Raw genomic sequence first — 17,881 nt, 5'->3', positions numbered from 1 at the left:
GTGAAATTCAGGGTCGATTTAAAAATTCAGATTTTTGTCTACAAGGCACTATCTGGTCTCGCACCCCAATATATCAGTGACCTTCTAAACACTTACTCCCCCACCAGGGTGCTCAGGTCTTCTGATCAACTTTTATTGAGGGTTCCTCGTTGCCGCTATAGATCTAAGTGTGACCGCGCCTTTTCTGAGATAGGTCCTAATCTATGGAATAGTTTCCCTGTCCATGTGAAGTCAGCATTCATCATTAGACATTTTTTTTCTTCTTTAAAAACATTTTATTTTCGATCTATTTTGTTATCGACAAAGCAACAATGCATTAAAAAAAGGTTTTCGTCTTCGGCCTGTTTCCATCCAAATGGCCTTTTGTCGATAAAAATGGTGTGCGTACTTTTAACGACCAACTGAACATGACTGTCATCTAAAATAAATTTAATATCATCATGCAATTTACATTTTCTGAAGAAGCTCAGCAAATCCGATCCGAGGTATAGATGGTTAGATTTTAAATATTTTAACATTTCAAAATGTTCAAAAGCTTGTATTCTGAAAGTGAACTCAGCATTGGAAAAAATTTTCTGATAGTTTATAGTCTTGAAAAAAAAGAGTAGAACATTCTTAGATTGTCATTCAGCCAACTTTTTTCGCCTACAGAACAGGGTAAGGCTAATTTAAGTTTGAGGAAAGAAAACACTTATATAGGCCTAAAAACATAATAATTTTTCGTTTGGTAATTTCTTTTTATAATTGAATGCTTATTTCATTTGGTAATTAATTTAATACAGGGAATTTTGCTGGCATTGTTTCAAAATAATCTGAACAATAATTTAATAGAATTGGGCTAATGTTCCTAAAAAGCAAGTTGTGTTTTTCCTCCCAGTATTGTGTATTTATTTTCAATTTAAAACATCTTTGTGCACAAAAATGATTAAATTAATCAAAAAGAGTGGCCATTCATTTGTTCTCCGTGCACGATACGAGATATTTGTGTTGGCACTCCTGGAAGTGTCATGTTTGCAGCATCAGATCTATATGCCGTTAAGTTCAATCCAAAATCACATACAATAAACTGTCTTTCAATGCTGTATACTGTTGTCATGATTAACACAGGCTAACGATTGGGGCAAATTCTGTCATGTGATGCGACATTTTTGCATCAATGCCAATTTTATTGACAAAAAGTGTTTCCAAACCAGTTTTGCGCAATATTTGAAGTAATGACTAGGGTTGCAATGGTATGAGATTTTCACGGTATGATAACCATCTCAGAAAATGTCACAGTTTCACACAGTATCATGGTATATGGTATTAAACAATGATAATTATCTGTTACAATGACCCTTTAAAGGAGTGAAAACAGAATTTTCTTTTTTTTTTTTTTTTGTTGAACAAATTCTTCAAATTATAATTGAAACCTGAAACCATTTTTTTTTAATGGAAGTATGTGTAAAAAAAAGTCTCCCTTTTTTAAATAAATACAATTAATAGAATAAATAAGAAAACTAATTGAATTATCATAATAAACCAAATTATAAATATTTCTGACCCAGTCCGAATAGACCTACCAGTTGAGAAACACTGCTTTAACTCACATTCACTTGTCAGACAACCTCACCTCGCTTCTCTCTGACATTTTCTCCACTGCAGGTGTGTGAGGCGCAAGTTGATGAGTCTGACAGACAGTCGATGAGGAAAGAAGATGCGCACACGCAGGTGAGATTCTCCGTCCACAGAATGCCAAAGCCCTGCATTGCTGCAAGAGGATTTTTTGACAAACAGAACATTTTAAGAATACAAAATGTATTTAAATAGAAATAGCCATTTTAAATGTATATAAATTAATGTACATTGTGACATTAACATTCCTATTTTCAGGTTTATTCTCATTCACGTATGTCCAAGTATTTTGGCTATTAAGTTACCATACTGTACAAAACTAATTTAATGCAATATCATAGAGGAGGAAATGTATCTTCTATTTATCTTTATTTATTGCAGCAATTATCCAGATATGTATGAGATTATTAAGCAAATTGTTATCAACTCCTACATACCGACTGAATAAAATATTGCAAAAATAAACATTTCACACAGTGATTATTGAGAGATATGTTTGATTCAAACATAAAGTCTTAATTAACATTATGGTTATTTAACATATTGAGATATTATTATTAATTCAATTGTAGCAATTATGTTTTGTGATTTCTCATACATACAGTACATCCCTTGTGCACTTTTGGCCTCTAGCAGGTGAGGCTTTTCAGACAGATAAACAGCAGCACAGGGAAGGAAAATACAGAACAGCACCGTGAGCGAGAGTATTACCCGCTAAGACAGTTTGTTTTGAAGAAGAGGGACGAATGGTTACAGAATTTAACTCAGGAGTACAATACCGAACTGATGCGGATTGATTGTCTGTACTCGCGATGGTGTGAGTGAAAAACTAAATAATTCCAGTGAAAAATCAAAAGAAGATTTGCAATGTTTGTAATTGTAACTATATCAGATATTATTAATAAAACATGGGAACTCATTGCGTGGGCATTTTTTTGCCCCTATATTTTGAATTTCGGGGATATTTTTGTCAGTTTGGATAGCATTTTTGTCCAGAGTCCCCGTTAATTTCCGACACTATTGGCATTGTATCTTTCTAAAGTATATAAAAAGTTTGTTTTAGACATACATAGTAGCAAGTAAACAAGATATCCCCACATATATGTCAAACTACATAGTGTTAATGTTTGACACAGTTAAAACATTGCCTACCTTAAAAACAAGTGAAGTTTGATCAGTGGTTGAACGTGTTCAGACGGTTCCCTCGTACCTGAATGAACAGCTCCTTTCCAGAATAAAATGAAATATACAGAAAATCTAAGTATTACAGTCCTTGTATAGTAACAGGGCAGAATGTCAGAACTAGAGGACACCTGCGGCAGCTTACACAAGCTGCTGCCGTGCTCATGATGCTGCACCCTGCGGGCTTCCATTGTGCTCCGCACAGCGCATTTTCATTTATAAATAGATTTAGCTCTTATAACTTTCTTCTTCCCCAAAATTCCCAAAGTTGAATACTTAATGTTTAAACAACTCAAGTAAAAGTATTATTATTTATTTATACTTAAAAAAAAAAAAAAAAATTATATTTGAAAAATGTACTGAAGTACTGTAATGTGTGTAGTTGTAATTAGTTACTTTCCACCTCTGGGAGCAGTAAGCACAAATTCAGCTGTATTGGCAACGTGCAGCATATAAAGAGAACAAACCACACTTGCTGACAGCAGACAGCACAAGATAAGAACCCACAGCAAATCCGAACTCAGGGATCTCAAGACGTGTTTTTCTACGTTTCAAACTACATTTAACTTCACACAGCGACCTAAAAATGGTATGTTTATGACGCTATGCATCCAAAGTGTGATCCTCCAAAAGCATCTGTCTGACACAGGTGTACACTGACGCATCCTTAGAAAAGCCCATCTAATAAATCTCGGACTGATTGAAAAATTCAGTTGCAAAATGGGTTGTTGTAAACTGTAGGCCTATGATAAGCTCATGTTCAATAAAAAGGAAATAAACAATATATTGCATTCAGAAGCCAATTTTTGTTTTATCTTATCAATGTCTTAATCGTCTGCCACAATAATGTAATGCATTTTAATTATCTGGATCATTATTTTTTGAAGTATATACTGTATATATTTTATTTATAATTATTTAAATATAAATATTTATTATTCAATCATTATATATAGATTTTTTTGTTATTTTATAGGCTTTCTCAGTAAATATGAACTGTACATATGCAATTAATTGTGATTAATTCTATTAAATTATCGGCATACAATTTAATCGATTGACAGCCCTTAGTTTTAATGTACACAGAATATAAGGTATACTATTAAATACAATTCTCTCTCTCTCTGAAATATGTATAAAAGGAATAACCCTTTTTTTTTGTTACTAACATTTTTATGCATGTGCTTAGTAGCTACAGTACTGTATATGTTCACTTGCCCTTACAGTGGAAGTTTGAATTCACTTGTCTTCATCAAAAGAAGGGATCAAGCTCTGTCTCGGTTCTGACCTAGGCAAAGGTTACAGTTCACATGTTTCCCACCATTTTGTATATAAGTCGATTTTTACAAGAAGCTGCCAGGCTATGTCAGGGGCCAGGGGCCAAAGTGGAGGGAGAGTTTTATGAGCAATGTGTTCCTAGTTAGGTGTATGTATAAAAAAATGCTAATACAATGTATTTTTCTTCTTTTAGCATCACATCTAAGTATGCCACATTTTAGTGAAGAATGTCAAATTTTAAAGCACAAAATGTGAGGATGGTCGGATAGTTGCCAGAGCACTGATATGTGGTTTCTATTGTGTAGAGTGGTTGCTAGGGCATTTTTGGGTGGTTACTATAGTGGAGGGACGTATAGAGATTGGAGGTCTAGGGTGGGAATTTGATTGGCCACACCAGGTGCCACCCCAAATTCTAAACGATGACTGTTCATTTACCAATTCTTAGGTGGGTCTTCAATAAAACCAAATACAACCTCATTGGTTTAAATCAGAGAGGGAAGCAGTGTCAAGAAATGATAGTTAATTGAGTGGACTTGGAGAAAACACTTCATGGAGATGATCTGACATCTAGTCTATGTGAGAATGCATGGCTTTCCCTTTTGGCACTGTCTTGTTGGTGACTGGCACGAGTGCATGCCACAAGAATAACATTAGAGCAACGCACTCGTGCCAATAACCAACAAGACAAGAGTGTCAGTTGCTTTGGGTTTGTCTCGCGCAACCTCAGGCACATTTCGTGTTGTGCTCGCCTTGTGCATCTGGGTTGCAATTCATTGTCACGTTGTGCTGGAGTTTGTCTGCTTCAGTCTTAGTTGCCTGTTTGTACGTGGCCGAGCCCTCGCACAAATGTCCCATCTTGTATGTCGTTTGGCATGAGCGCATGTTGCCGTTGTCTCTGGGGGTATGCGCTCATGTCATTCGGGTGTTGTTTCTGTAAGAGCACATGGCTTTGTTTAGTTTCCGTATTGCCACATGCCTCTTAGTCTTGCGTCACACCCCGCCTCCTTGTCTCCTCATTATTAGTTCATTGTTTTCACCTGCCCCTATTTAACCTGTTTGAATTTCTCCTTTATTAGCTCCTCATGTATGCTTTCCTGTGCAGGATTGTTTCACTTCATTAGTTTGTTTCCCTTTGGTCAAGTGCTCGTGTGTCCTGTCTACCTTCCCTGTCTAATTCTAGCTCAGATTGTATTTTTATCCTAGTTTGTTGTTGTTCTATGGTTTTTCTCCACCGTGACACTGGCAATTTCTCAAATAAATATTTTTTCATCCTTTCACCCTTTGACCTTTTTCCCTATATATTTTCAATCACTTTCCACTCCTAATTAATCTACAAATGAATAGCAAAAAACAAAGTTTATCCCCGCAGAATTTATTCCTTGATGCTTACAAGCAAAGTGTGACAACTGTTTCACAGTTGAGCTATCAGATTGATTAATTTGTTCTTGGTGGGAGTGGTCTTTAGGATATGTCCCAGTCCAGGCCTTCAAGCTGGTCTTGTGTGATGTACATAATTTTAAAGTGAAGAGCATGACATCTTGCTGAAGAGTCTGCTGTAATTGCCATTGAGAAAGAGGTCCTTATGGATTTATAAACCTGAGATGGTTTCTTAATGGCATGAATCGCACTAAAGGCCTAGACTTAAAATGCATGGGCCGCCTCTGGTTTTTATTATGTTTATTTTCTCTTTATATTAAATAAATGCTCATTGATGCTATCTGCGCTTGGGTCCTTCCTTTAAACACCCCTTTCTGTGATAAGTTCATTAAATAATAGTACACCTCTCTTCACACTTCTGTCTTATGTCTTCTATTGGCAAAACACCTCTCAGTATAACACATTAAGTTTCAGTGGATGCCTGATTCTTAAGCAATATTTCAAAATTACTGTGCAGATAGAAAGCATACTCACGACGTCCAGCAATTGACTCAGTGTGTGTGAACTGTTCCCTGGTAATTCATTACAACCCGTCCGTTTGACTTATTTCACTTCCACTTGTGTCTGATTAGCTTTGTACTACTGCAAAGTTGAAAAAGCCCTCGGCTTAGCAGCTCACTCCCAGTTTGAGGTGACAGGCTGTGTATATTAACGGCCATGATTAGTTATTATCGCTTGCTCCCACATTAGCGACAGCAGGCCAGGAGAGTCTACGCTTCGGGAGCCGCTGGAACGGGGGCCAATGCCAGACACATTTCTTGGGACATCTGCGGGAGATCTAGTGAAGCCTTTAAATCAAGACTGTTGTGTACCAGCTGCACTGTTCAAGTAGAGCTATGACTAAGCAGTTAGAATCTAGGGTGACCATATTGTGTGCATTGTATTTAATACATTTAACAAATTATATTTATTGTAAGCAGTGACAGGCCGTGCTTTTAAAGTCTAGGCCTTCAGTGTGATACATGCCATTAAGAAAACTAGTAATACCAATTGACATTTTTAAAACATGTCCATGCACAAAAGCCAGAACATTAAAAGACACTTAATGCTCAAGCAAGCCATATTTTAGACTGTTTTGTGAACTGAATGTCTTCCGAACAGACATTCAAACATCTTCATTTTTCATATGAATCTACCAAGGAGGTCTACAATACCTGAAAAATCGATCTAATGATATTTGTGATTTGTGATACAATAAATGTAGTTTTGTCAGGAAGTCAAATTGACCCATTTCAAATTTTTACTGAAAGAAAAATTATACAAGGATAACTTTTTAAACCTGAAACTCCATGGCTTTGGCTTAATTTCTGTGAAGAACATGTAAAAGCAAAAAAATGCTACAATAACCCCACACATTCATGTCCTTCATACGATATTCGGCTCAATTTGACCCGCATTCACACAGACACACACAGACAGACACACACAAACATGCTCACATGCACGCACACACACACACACATACTGGTTTATGTGGATTAGCTGGACTTTTTCTCCAAACAGGCCCGGTGGTGGTTTAGATGGACTACCCTTTCTTGAGGTCCTACAGCTATGGGAGTTTGATTATAACACTCAAAAAAATCTGAAAAAAATTCAGGACACTTTAGACTTCAGATACACCCTTCAGAGCGTGATACACACCACCCTAAAACTATTGTGGTTTATAGAGACATTTCCCCTTTTGAAGAATATGTGACTTATAAGGTCCAAAAAACATCATGGGGACTTTAAAGGGACAATGATGTCACTTAATAAATACACATTAACCTGACACCACCAAGCATTAATGGGACTTTATTATTTTATTGTACAACAAACATCACCATTGTTAGTTGTGACACTGAATAACAGCTGAACAATAGATTGTCATAATACAAGTGCTATGACAATAATTTATTATAGATTTTTTGCTCAATTCTCATTCTAACTTAAAGGACAACTCCTTTACTCCTTAGTTGTCCTTTACTTAACTTCAAAAGACCCATGGTTGCTCATAACAAAAATAAATTAATACAATGTAAACTAAGAAAAAATAAAAGTTTTGTTATAGTTTGTCAGAAGTACAGTTTGAACTTCTATTTTTGTACTGAACATTATTGCAACCTATAACAGGCAGACAACTTGTAACACGAGCCATATTTTTTAAAACAATAACACCACAACTCTGTGCATTTAAATCTTCTCTTTTTCTGATTGCCTCTTTGCTGCTATTCCTCTATTTCGAACAAAGTCCCTTATATTTTGCACTGTTCGCTGTGCCAACACGGGGTCTTCCACCAGTTTGCAGTGACTGCATTCAGTTTTGGTGGCCAGTTTTCCCCTGCTTACATGAGCTCTGAAGTGTCGCATCACTGCGGCAACCTCAGCCTTAGACCACCCTTTCTTCGGCACTCTTCTGGACTGTTCTTTATCAGCATAATTCCCTGGAAGATAGGCAAACAAGAAAAAAATATCACAAACAAAATGTGTGGTACAGTTGAAGCCATCAAAACATGAGTTCAGTTAATGCCACAGTTGACAAGAAATTGCAGTTTACTTTTCTTAATTTATTTTGGGTATCAGTTGATTGCTCACTCAATGTGATTTCACCAACTATATTAGCCCACATTAGAGCGTGGACAATATGGAGTGTATTAAAGTCATCAGCATTAAAACATTTTTAGAATGTCTTTGCTGTTCATCTATTTATGTGGCTAAACATTTTGCTATTTAAATTCATTTAAGTAGTTATTAATACAACAATTAGTAAGTTATTTTGGCATTGTACTTGTACAGGTGAAACTCAAAAAAAAAAATTGAATATCGTGCAAAAGTTATAATTTTGATGATTATGGCTTACAGCTTATGAAAACCCCAAATTCAAAATCTCAGAAAATTTGAATATTACATAAAAACAATTAAAAGAAGGATTTTAAACATCTGTCGGCCATCAAATGTCGGCCCTCTGAAAAGTATAATCATGCATATGTATATAGTTGTATATACTAAATATATTAGTTTCACCTTTTAATTTGACACTGAAATACATGAACTTTTGCATGATATTCTAATTTTCCGAGTTTCACCTGTATGGGGTTTAAGGTCTGATTCTCAGGTTAAATCTGATTTCATAGGGTTAGCTAAATAGTGTAGGAACTTGGTCTGAAAGTTTAGTCTTGATATTTAAACAGTACGTAATAATCAGGCTAATACTAATTTTAACCTCTTAATCTTCCAGATTTTGCGGTATTTTGTGACTCATTCAGACCAATTCATTTTTAGTCTTTTAACCAACTTGCTAAAAAGAGAATTAATAGAACGTACTCATGGTCAATCAAGAGAACATTGAAGGAGGTAACTTTACTTTTATCTAAGTATACATTTCCTGATAATAAAGTAAGTGTATATGCTCCCTGCAGACAAGATGTTTTGCACAAATGTAGTACAGTTACATTTAGGGTGCTTTATTTATATCCATTTCTTTAAGATTACTCTTGCATTTTGATAGTTGAAAATTTGAGACTGGAAACATCACAAGTTTTGCAGTTTTGTGGCATGTGTAGAATACACTGAATAAGACATATCCTTTTTTTTTTAAGGCCAGGCATGAAAAGATAATGTGTATTTGCAAAGCACATTAAGGTGCTTCCCAATTCAACATGGTGCCCACAGTGGACTTGGTGTTTGCTTCGCTCTCCTGACACTGACGTAATTTTTTATTTCATTATCGTCCATTTTACACGCACAGCTTGTGTGTGCGCAACATTAAGATACAGCAGGGAAGAACTTCTGCACATTGGCAATGTTCAATACGAGCTTACAACACCCCCTCTTGAACTTTGACTTTCTCATATGCCTGGACCAAGCCAACTCCAGCCGACAGGACACAGCAACACCGGTGCGCCCACAGCGTGGACGAGGCAAGAGAGGTGGGCTACATGCTAGGCTGAGCTACAGGACCATTTGCACCCAGTTGACTGAAACAGGGCAAGTAAAGAGGCTAAAAGCATGTTGAAACTAGGGCTGTGCAATGATTAATCGTGATTAATCGCATCCAAAATAAAAGTTTATTTTACATAATATATGTGTATGTACTGTGTATAATTATTTTGTATATATATAAATACACACACATGCATGTATATTTAAGAAATATTTGCATGTATATACTGTGTATGTATGTATGTATGCATGTATATATATATATAATTTGTATTATATATAAACGTTATATTTAAATAACACACTTTTCCTAAATATATACATGCATGTGTGTATTTATACATACAAAATAATTATACACAGTACACATACACAGTACACACATTTATATGTAAAATAAACTTTTATTTTGGATGCAATTAATCACGATTAATCATTGCACAGCCCTAGTTTAAACATCTTCGAAATGTCATTAAACATTTCACATGGCTTCACACATAGACACACACACAATCACTTCACATGGCACATGAATCCTTCCGTGTGAAGAGTGAATCTGACTGCAGTAGATGTGAAAGAAATGCATAAAAGTGATGTTAATTCAGCCAGAGCAAATTGTAGCGGATGTCCAAATATGGTCATATGTTACCGTTGACTAGGCGGAACTAATAGGCTGTATGCACGATCGCTTCCGCGTTTTGTCTCGGCCCGCCCAGTTACATCCAGTGCTGCGTCAGTAGTCGTTTTTTTGCATTAGGTGGAGATAATGGCAAATTACACTCGCTGTTTACAAGAACTTCCCACGGTTACCGTGAATGATGTTAACAATTATTGTGAGGCAGTTAGCTTTCACACATAAGAGTAAGAAAGAGAAGGGCTTTAAATTATATATTTCAAGCTACATCGACAACTTTGAGGGAGAGTATTATCTCATATCATGCAAAATCCAACTAGCGAATCAGTTTCTAAAATCGTTGACTCGTTTCTGTGGAAATTAATTGTATTAAAGTTTTGCTGCTAATACACTTCGCTATAGAGTGCGCTATGCAGAAGTAAAGATGCTGGCTGAGATTCTACCAGAAATACGTCAGCAGCGTTCATGCATAGAGCCTATTATGGCAGAACTGTTTAACCGGAAGTTATAAACAGACGCAAAATCGCATACACTGCATAATGCGGTTTCACTCACAAACGCAACTAGCACACAAGCGAAGCTTAAAGGATGAGAACAACTCTTCTTAAATGGAAGAGCTGTTGATGTTTCCTTTGAATCCTCCCTTCTGTAAGCAGTTAATGAGGTATGTCGACTAGTTTGGACTTCTCCTGTTTTTTACCTCCTGTTTTTCCAATGGTAAATGAAGGTAAGTGCGCAGGCTGAATTAACATCACTTATATGCATTTCTTTCACATCTACTGCAGTCAGATTCCCTGTGTTCTAGAGCTTAGATCGGGCCCAAAAAATCAAGCCCGACTCGACCTGAGCCCGTGCACGTTGTGTCCGAGCCCGGACCGGCCTGACACTGTCACGAAACCCACACAGGAGAGAGAGATCCAAGTGCAGTTAATTTATTGGGGTAATCCGTACTCACAACCAGTCCAGGCAAGGGTCGAAATCCAAAAAGGCAATCCAAAAACATGAAATACAAACACTATAAAACAGACTCAAAAGCACAACGGAAGTGTGGGGACAATATACAAGACTCCGTGACAAACACTGAAACAGACAGGGTATATATACACAGACACTAACAAGGTGACGGGAAACAGCTGAGTGCAATGAACAATGATTGACAGACTCAGGCACAGGAACAGACACCGGCTCAGGCACAGGCACCGGAACAGACACCGGCTCAGGCACAGGAACAGGAACAGACACCGGCACAGGCACCGGCTCAGGCACAGGAACAGACACCGGCTCAGGCACAGGAACAGGAACAGGAACCGGCTCAGGCACAGGCACCGGCTCAGACACAGGAACAGACACCGGCTCAGGCACAGGCACAGACACCGGCTCAGGCACAGGCTAAGGCACCGGAACAGACACCGGCTCAGGCACAGGAACAGACACCGGCTCAGGCACAGGGAACAGACACCGGCTCAGGAACAGGAACAGGAACCGGCTCAGGAACAGGAACAGACACCCGCTCAGGCACAGGAACAGGAACAGACACCGGCTCAGGAACAGGAACAGACACCGGCTCAGGCACAGGAACAGGAACAGACACAGGAACAGGAACAGACACAGGAACAGGAACAGGAACAGACACAGGAACAGGAACAGACACAGGAACAGGAACAGACACCGGCTCAGGCACAGGAACAGACACCGGCTGTTCCTTTGCACAATACAGCGTGCGAGTGGACGAGACGCTGCGCGTGACACGTGACGTGCTTGATCAAGGGTAGGGATGCAACGATTACAGATTTTGTAAGTACGATTATTGTCTGAGAAATAATCACGATTTAACGATTATTATGCATCAATTAATTTCACAACACTACTAATGTATAATATCACATGAACACTCAACACTAGATTTTAATGTGTTATTTATTGCTGCCACAACACAGTACAAAATTATAAAATGACAAACAATAATCAATCTCTTCCTTTGGAATTAAAGAGAAGTGCTTTGTAAACATCCAGCATTTTTCTTTTAAAAATAACAAATTAAGTCAAAGGCTGCAGGGCTCTTTGATTGAAATAATCACAAAATTATTAAGTGTTTAGTTTGTTCAAAATTTATTTTCAACCTGAGGTAGAAAACTTGAAAACATGAAAACAATATCTTGTTGGTATTTGACATAAAAACACAAATAATACTAAAGGGATAATAAATCCCAATGAAAATAAGAATATACAAAGTATTTGGCTCTATTGAATTAAATGTAAGCTAAATATTAACTATATATTTCTTTTAAAAGAAAACAAATATAGTCAAAATGTTATCCACTCCATAACTCCATTATTATTGTACTTATTTTAATACTCTTTTTTAATTATTAATCCAAATTTTACATGTGCCCTTAGAAAATCATCTAGCCTATTATAATCTCATTATTTTGGTTTGTTTGTTTGAAGTTTAAGTAAAAATTATAGAAAGAAACTGAGAACCTCTCATGCAGTGTTATTAATAACTGAAATGCCGTTAATTGGTAGTCCTAGAAGTCTACACGGCCCTGATCTTATGTTAGTGTTTTACACCGGGCATATTAAAACTACAAAGCCTATTTAGGCTACTCAACACAGACAGGAGAAAGCAATAGGATATTAAGTTAAATGTTCACTGACTGAAACTCTTGAGAGCACGTAACATTTTGTTTTCCACAGACTTACGTAACCAAAACATTCCGCTGTTTATTTGTTGTTGTTTTTTTACGTTCCATTGAAAGCTGAAAGTTGCTCGCCGCGTTCTCCTTTTTCCAAAGCGCTAGGGCGGTTGCGCTCCGGAGGCGTCTGTCGTTGCTCTGTTGGTTCTTGTCACTTGACCTACGGTGCGCTTGCGGCATTCTGAAAAGTAGAGATGTTTTTATCTCGATGCGGCGCCGGACGTGCTTGGAAAAACGAGCGCGTCGCTTCCATTATGAGCGCGCATACCATACCGCGCGCCTACATTTGAAATAACGAACTTGAGCGCGCAAAAGACGCGATCTGTGAACGGGCCCTTAAGGCGTTTTTTCGGTGGAAATAGAGCGTCGCTGCTTAGTCCCTCTGCCATAGTGGCTGATGAGCACGGCACTTTAAGCTGGTGCACCGCTGGTGTAACTTTGTTTTCGTTTTGTGTTAGTTGCAAAAGTTCCGTTCCGTGCAAAACACTCGGTGTAGCATAGTCTTTACGATTGATTAATTAACCGTGACGTTTTAAAGCGCGGTTAATTGTGAAATCCGGTAATCGCTGCATCCCTAATCAAGGGCCCGACCCGAAACCGAGCAGGCTCGGGCAGAGAATCTAAGCTCTACTGTGTTCACGCGGAAGGAATCACTTCACATGGCTGTGCACTTGTAATGACATTTCGAAGAGGTTTTAAAAATGCTTTTAGCCTCTTTACTTGCCCTGTTTCAATCAACTGGGTGCAAATTTTAAAAGGAAGATAACACTGTAGTCAACACTGATTGTTGTCATTTTTATCTTTACTGACAGCACTCCGAAGTTACAAACAACAGCTAAATGTTGAAATTGACCGAAATTCCCCTTTGACAGTACAAACCGGGGTGTGTTCAAAACTCCTTCTCTGAGAGGGGACTGTACTGTGGACTAGGGCTGGGCGGTATATAGATTTTGTACAATATATCGATTTATTTTTTTAAATGATATGGAATGAGGCAATACCGTTTATATCGATACAGTAGTTTGATACGAGCACATATGAAAAATAGCGGAGGAGCTGCTGCAGTGAAAGTACATAGTACAATTTGTCCTAATCATGACACAAGCTTATATTAAGGGCTTCAAAATAACTGGTAAGATATTTAACAAGTTTAAAGCAGCTTGTCCTGTCAGATGCTCGACAGATACTGACTGACAGATAATACTGCCGCTGTTTAATGCGTTTGAGATGTGGTGCTTTCCTCAGTGCTTAACTTACATTTCACAGGTATATTCTCCATCTGTAAATGTTAGAAAGTCAAACAAATATGTCCATTTCAGTGTCAGGAGGACGAGCTGCAAGGGAATCTCGGCTAAAATTCAAGCTTCCGTGAACGAGCGCCGCCGTGCGCATGCGCGCCAAACAAACGCAGCACAATATAAGTAGCGCAATAATTCTGACTAAAATATACATATTGCTAAAATATTTGTTGTTGTAGACAATAAATGTGCCATATGTGGAATTTTAAACCTACAAGTATATTTTTATGAAAGTGACCATTATAATGGGGTAATCAAATGCAGGCTAATATAATTAGTTTGTGCTTTTGTTTTTGTTTTTATTTAAATTTTTAGTTTAGCCTTTAGTCATTTTAAAAACAAAAGCATTATTTTTGTTTTTAGATTGTAATGTTACAATGTTAGAATGTAATGTGATTTTAACCACCTTTTTGCACATAATATATTGCATAGCCTACATTACATTCACTATATTTGTATCCATAATATCCTTCAATATATCAACATTGTTTGGATATCATTGAGCAGGATGTGAAATAATTATTTTTTTTTAAAATAAATACAGATTTTCTTTATCCAAATAGAAAAACGTAGAAAGTACCGAGATATATATTGTATATCGCTATTTAACCAAAAAATACAGAGATATGATTTTTTGGCCATACCGCCCAGCCCTACTGTGGACATAAAGGAATATGCTGCAGCTGTAACTGGCTACATTCACAAATACACTGAGAAAATTATCCCCACTAAACGCTGCAAGACCTACCCCAATAACAAATCCTGGATTAACTGAAGTGTGGTTCATGCTATGTGCGCGTTCTGCTGCATGTGTCTTGGGTGACACTGATGACTAGAAAAAGGCCAGATATGACAAGCGTAGATCAAAGAGACAGGCCAAGAAACCATGCAGACTGAAGCTTGAGGGATATTACACCACTGCTGATCCTGGGAGCATGTGGCAAGGTCTGCAACATATCACAGACTGCAAACAGAAAACAAACAGCTCACTTCGAAGCCCTCAACACCAGCTGAAAGGGAGGTACTATGGCCAACAAGGGCATACTGGACACACGACTGTCACCACTCGGTCCCCACCTGCTTTAAATCCACCTCCATCGTGCCCCTCCCAAAGGAGGATACTGTGACTTGTCTGAATGGCTGTCGGCACTAACTGTATGTATGTGTGTATATATATATATATATATATAATGTATATAATTATTATTATTTTTTTTTTTTTTACTTTATTCTATTTGTGCTGTGTATTTGTCTAAATGAACTGTTCTGTTAAGGGAGTTGGGCAAAGTAAGAATTTAATTGTATGGTATAAACCACTGTTTCTCTTCTGTGCAGACAATAAACCTCTTGAATCTGAATCTTACCTTCAGAGGGAGGTACACTCTCTTTTACTGTGGATGACACTGATCCTGTTGAACGCACAATGTAACAAGATACTTTTGTCACAGGAAAAAATACATTTTATCAACAGTGACTATGAAGTGAGTTAACATACCAAAGCCTCTCATGTCATGGTCTTGCTCTGTGGTTGTAGAGTCAAAATCCATAGGCTCCACAGTTCCAAACTCTGATGCTGTGACATCTGTGTTGCTGTTATCAGATTCGCTCCCACTGTCTTCAACGTCACTTAACGCAATCTCATCTGGAAAATAGAATAGAGGTGAATAGAAATAGAGGTGTTAAGAGTACCTTAAAAACATACTTGAGTAAAAGCACAGATACCTTGCAGCAAAAATTACTGTAAAAGTCTTAAGGGGGTCGCACACCGGAAGAGAAGCACAGCGCCGCGTCTAGGACAAATCAAGGTATCGCACACCGGACGCGCACTTTCTCAGTTTATGGCCAGCAATATTGTTATGTTTAAGGTAGGGGTGTAACGATACATGTATGCGTATTGAACCGTTCGGTGCGAGGCTTTCGGTTCGGTACCCATTACAAACCGAACGATTCATTGGACCATTTTTCCTGCCGGCCAAAATCCCCGCTAGCGAGACCGCCACAAAAGTTGCGCAACATCAAATGGCAAACGTAATGAAAGCGAAACGAAACTGCGCTAATAATTTTTTCGTGCTTCACGGACCATTTATCACTATCAGTTTGGACCAATGTCAGTGCAGCGCAAGCCGATCTTGTTCAAGGGACACTGTTACTACAAAGCGCTAAGAGATCCAGTAAACAAAGCATTTTAATTCGCCACTGAAGTAATAACATTGCCGCGAGATCTTGTGAGAAGCATTAAAATTTCTCGGCTATTAACGGATCAAACAGCACTGACGTGGAAACCAGGAGAAACATTGTTCCATGAATGAACAACTTGTAATCATGGAAGTTTGGCAGAAATGGTCAAATGCAAGTACATCACACATCTTTCTAGCACTTTAAAACTCAAATATTATCACATAAAATTATTTTTATTTTTTATGTGATGACCAAAACATTATTTGTTCATCCTTCAAAGATTACCCTTATTTATAAAACTAAAAGTTTCAAGATGTAGGAAAAGTCACACTTATTTAAAAATAATTTTTCTTTTAATAAATTGGAAATTTCTCTGGCATTTCTTTCTTTTTGCTGTAAAGAAAACGTACCGAACCATGACATCACTGTATCGTATCGAACCGGGAAATTGGTGAACTGTTACACCCCTAGTTTAATGACATTATGGAATTAAGATAATGTCTGTACTATGTTGTGATTGTACTGTACAATTAAATACAACTGTTGCTAAGTCTGCAGTCTGAACACTTTATCTGAATGTTAACTGAATGAATTGAGAATATCACCTGAAAATCCAATAACATCAGCAATTTTCATTCAAGCAACTGATTTCTGCAAATTAATGTAAAACTAAATGTATATTGCAGCACAGGGTGAAGTCAGTATATACACAATGACGATTTGAGACAAATAAATATAAATTTAATATAAAACTATGTAAATGGCTTGGCTGGATTTTGAACAAGTTCCTGAGCGGACAGACGGCGAATGGTGCCGCCGGTGTGTGCACCCTCATAGAGAATAATGTGTTTGAATTTTAAAGACGTGGCGCTACGCGGCTATCGACACAACAGCCTCTTAAAGGGATAGTTCATAAAAAAGTGAAAATTCTGTCTTCATGTAGAGTTGTTCCATACCTATATACATTTCTTTTTTCTGCTGTACACAAAGAAAGTTATTTTATATATTTTTGTAACCAAGCAGATCTCGCCAGCCATTGACTAGTACAGTAGAACAAAGACAAGTTTGGAACAGGTGAGTAAACGACAGAATTTTCATTTTTGGGTGAACCATCTCTTTAAGAGTCTACAAACTCTCAAGTCTCAGGTAAGCTCAAGTGCACAAAAAGGCCGCACATAAAACAATATCATTCAAAAAGGCCTTGTCAATATAGTGGACAAATGAAATAATGTTAAGTAAAATTAAATAGTCAAAGTCTACTTGCACTGGATGTGCTGGTTTTTGACTCATCACTGGCTGCAGTCATGACCTCATCGCCTAAACCAAACGTCTGCGATTTAGCACCTACTAATGCACTCGCATTCACGTAAAGTAAACTTGTTGACAAGTTTGAGTGAGTAAGCACCAAAACGCACAACATAGTTCAGTCAATGCCACTTGGATGGAAATATCACTTCTTTATAGCAGAAACAGACTGCTGCGGAAAAAGTTAGGTGTCGTGCAAAATGTACATTGCATTGCTCATCACAAATGTATTGGAGTAAAAAGTACATTTACTTATTCTAAATGAAGTCAAGTAGAGTAAAAGTAGCTAATATCTTTGATACTCAGTACAACTACAAAGTAGCCAAAAAAGATACTTA

The sequence above is a fragment of the Xyrauchen texanus genome, chromosome 44 (genome assembly GCF_025860055.1).
Source record: "Xyrauchen texanus isolate HMW12.3.18 chromosome 44, RBS_HiC_50CHRs, whole genome shotgun sequence".
NCBI classification, from domain to species: domain Eukaryota; kingdom Metazoa; phylum Chordata; class Actinopteri; order Cypriniformes; family Catostomidae; genus Xyrauchen; species Xyrauchen texanus.
The sequence above is the reverse complement of the archived record's forward strand: the minus strand, read 5'-3'. Positions refer to the sequence as shown.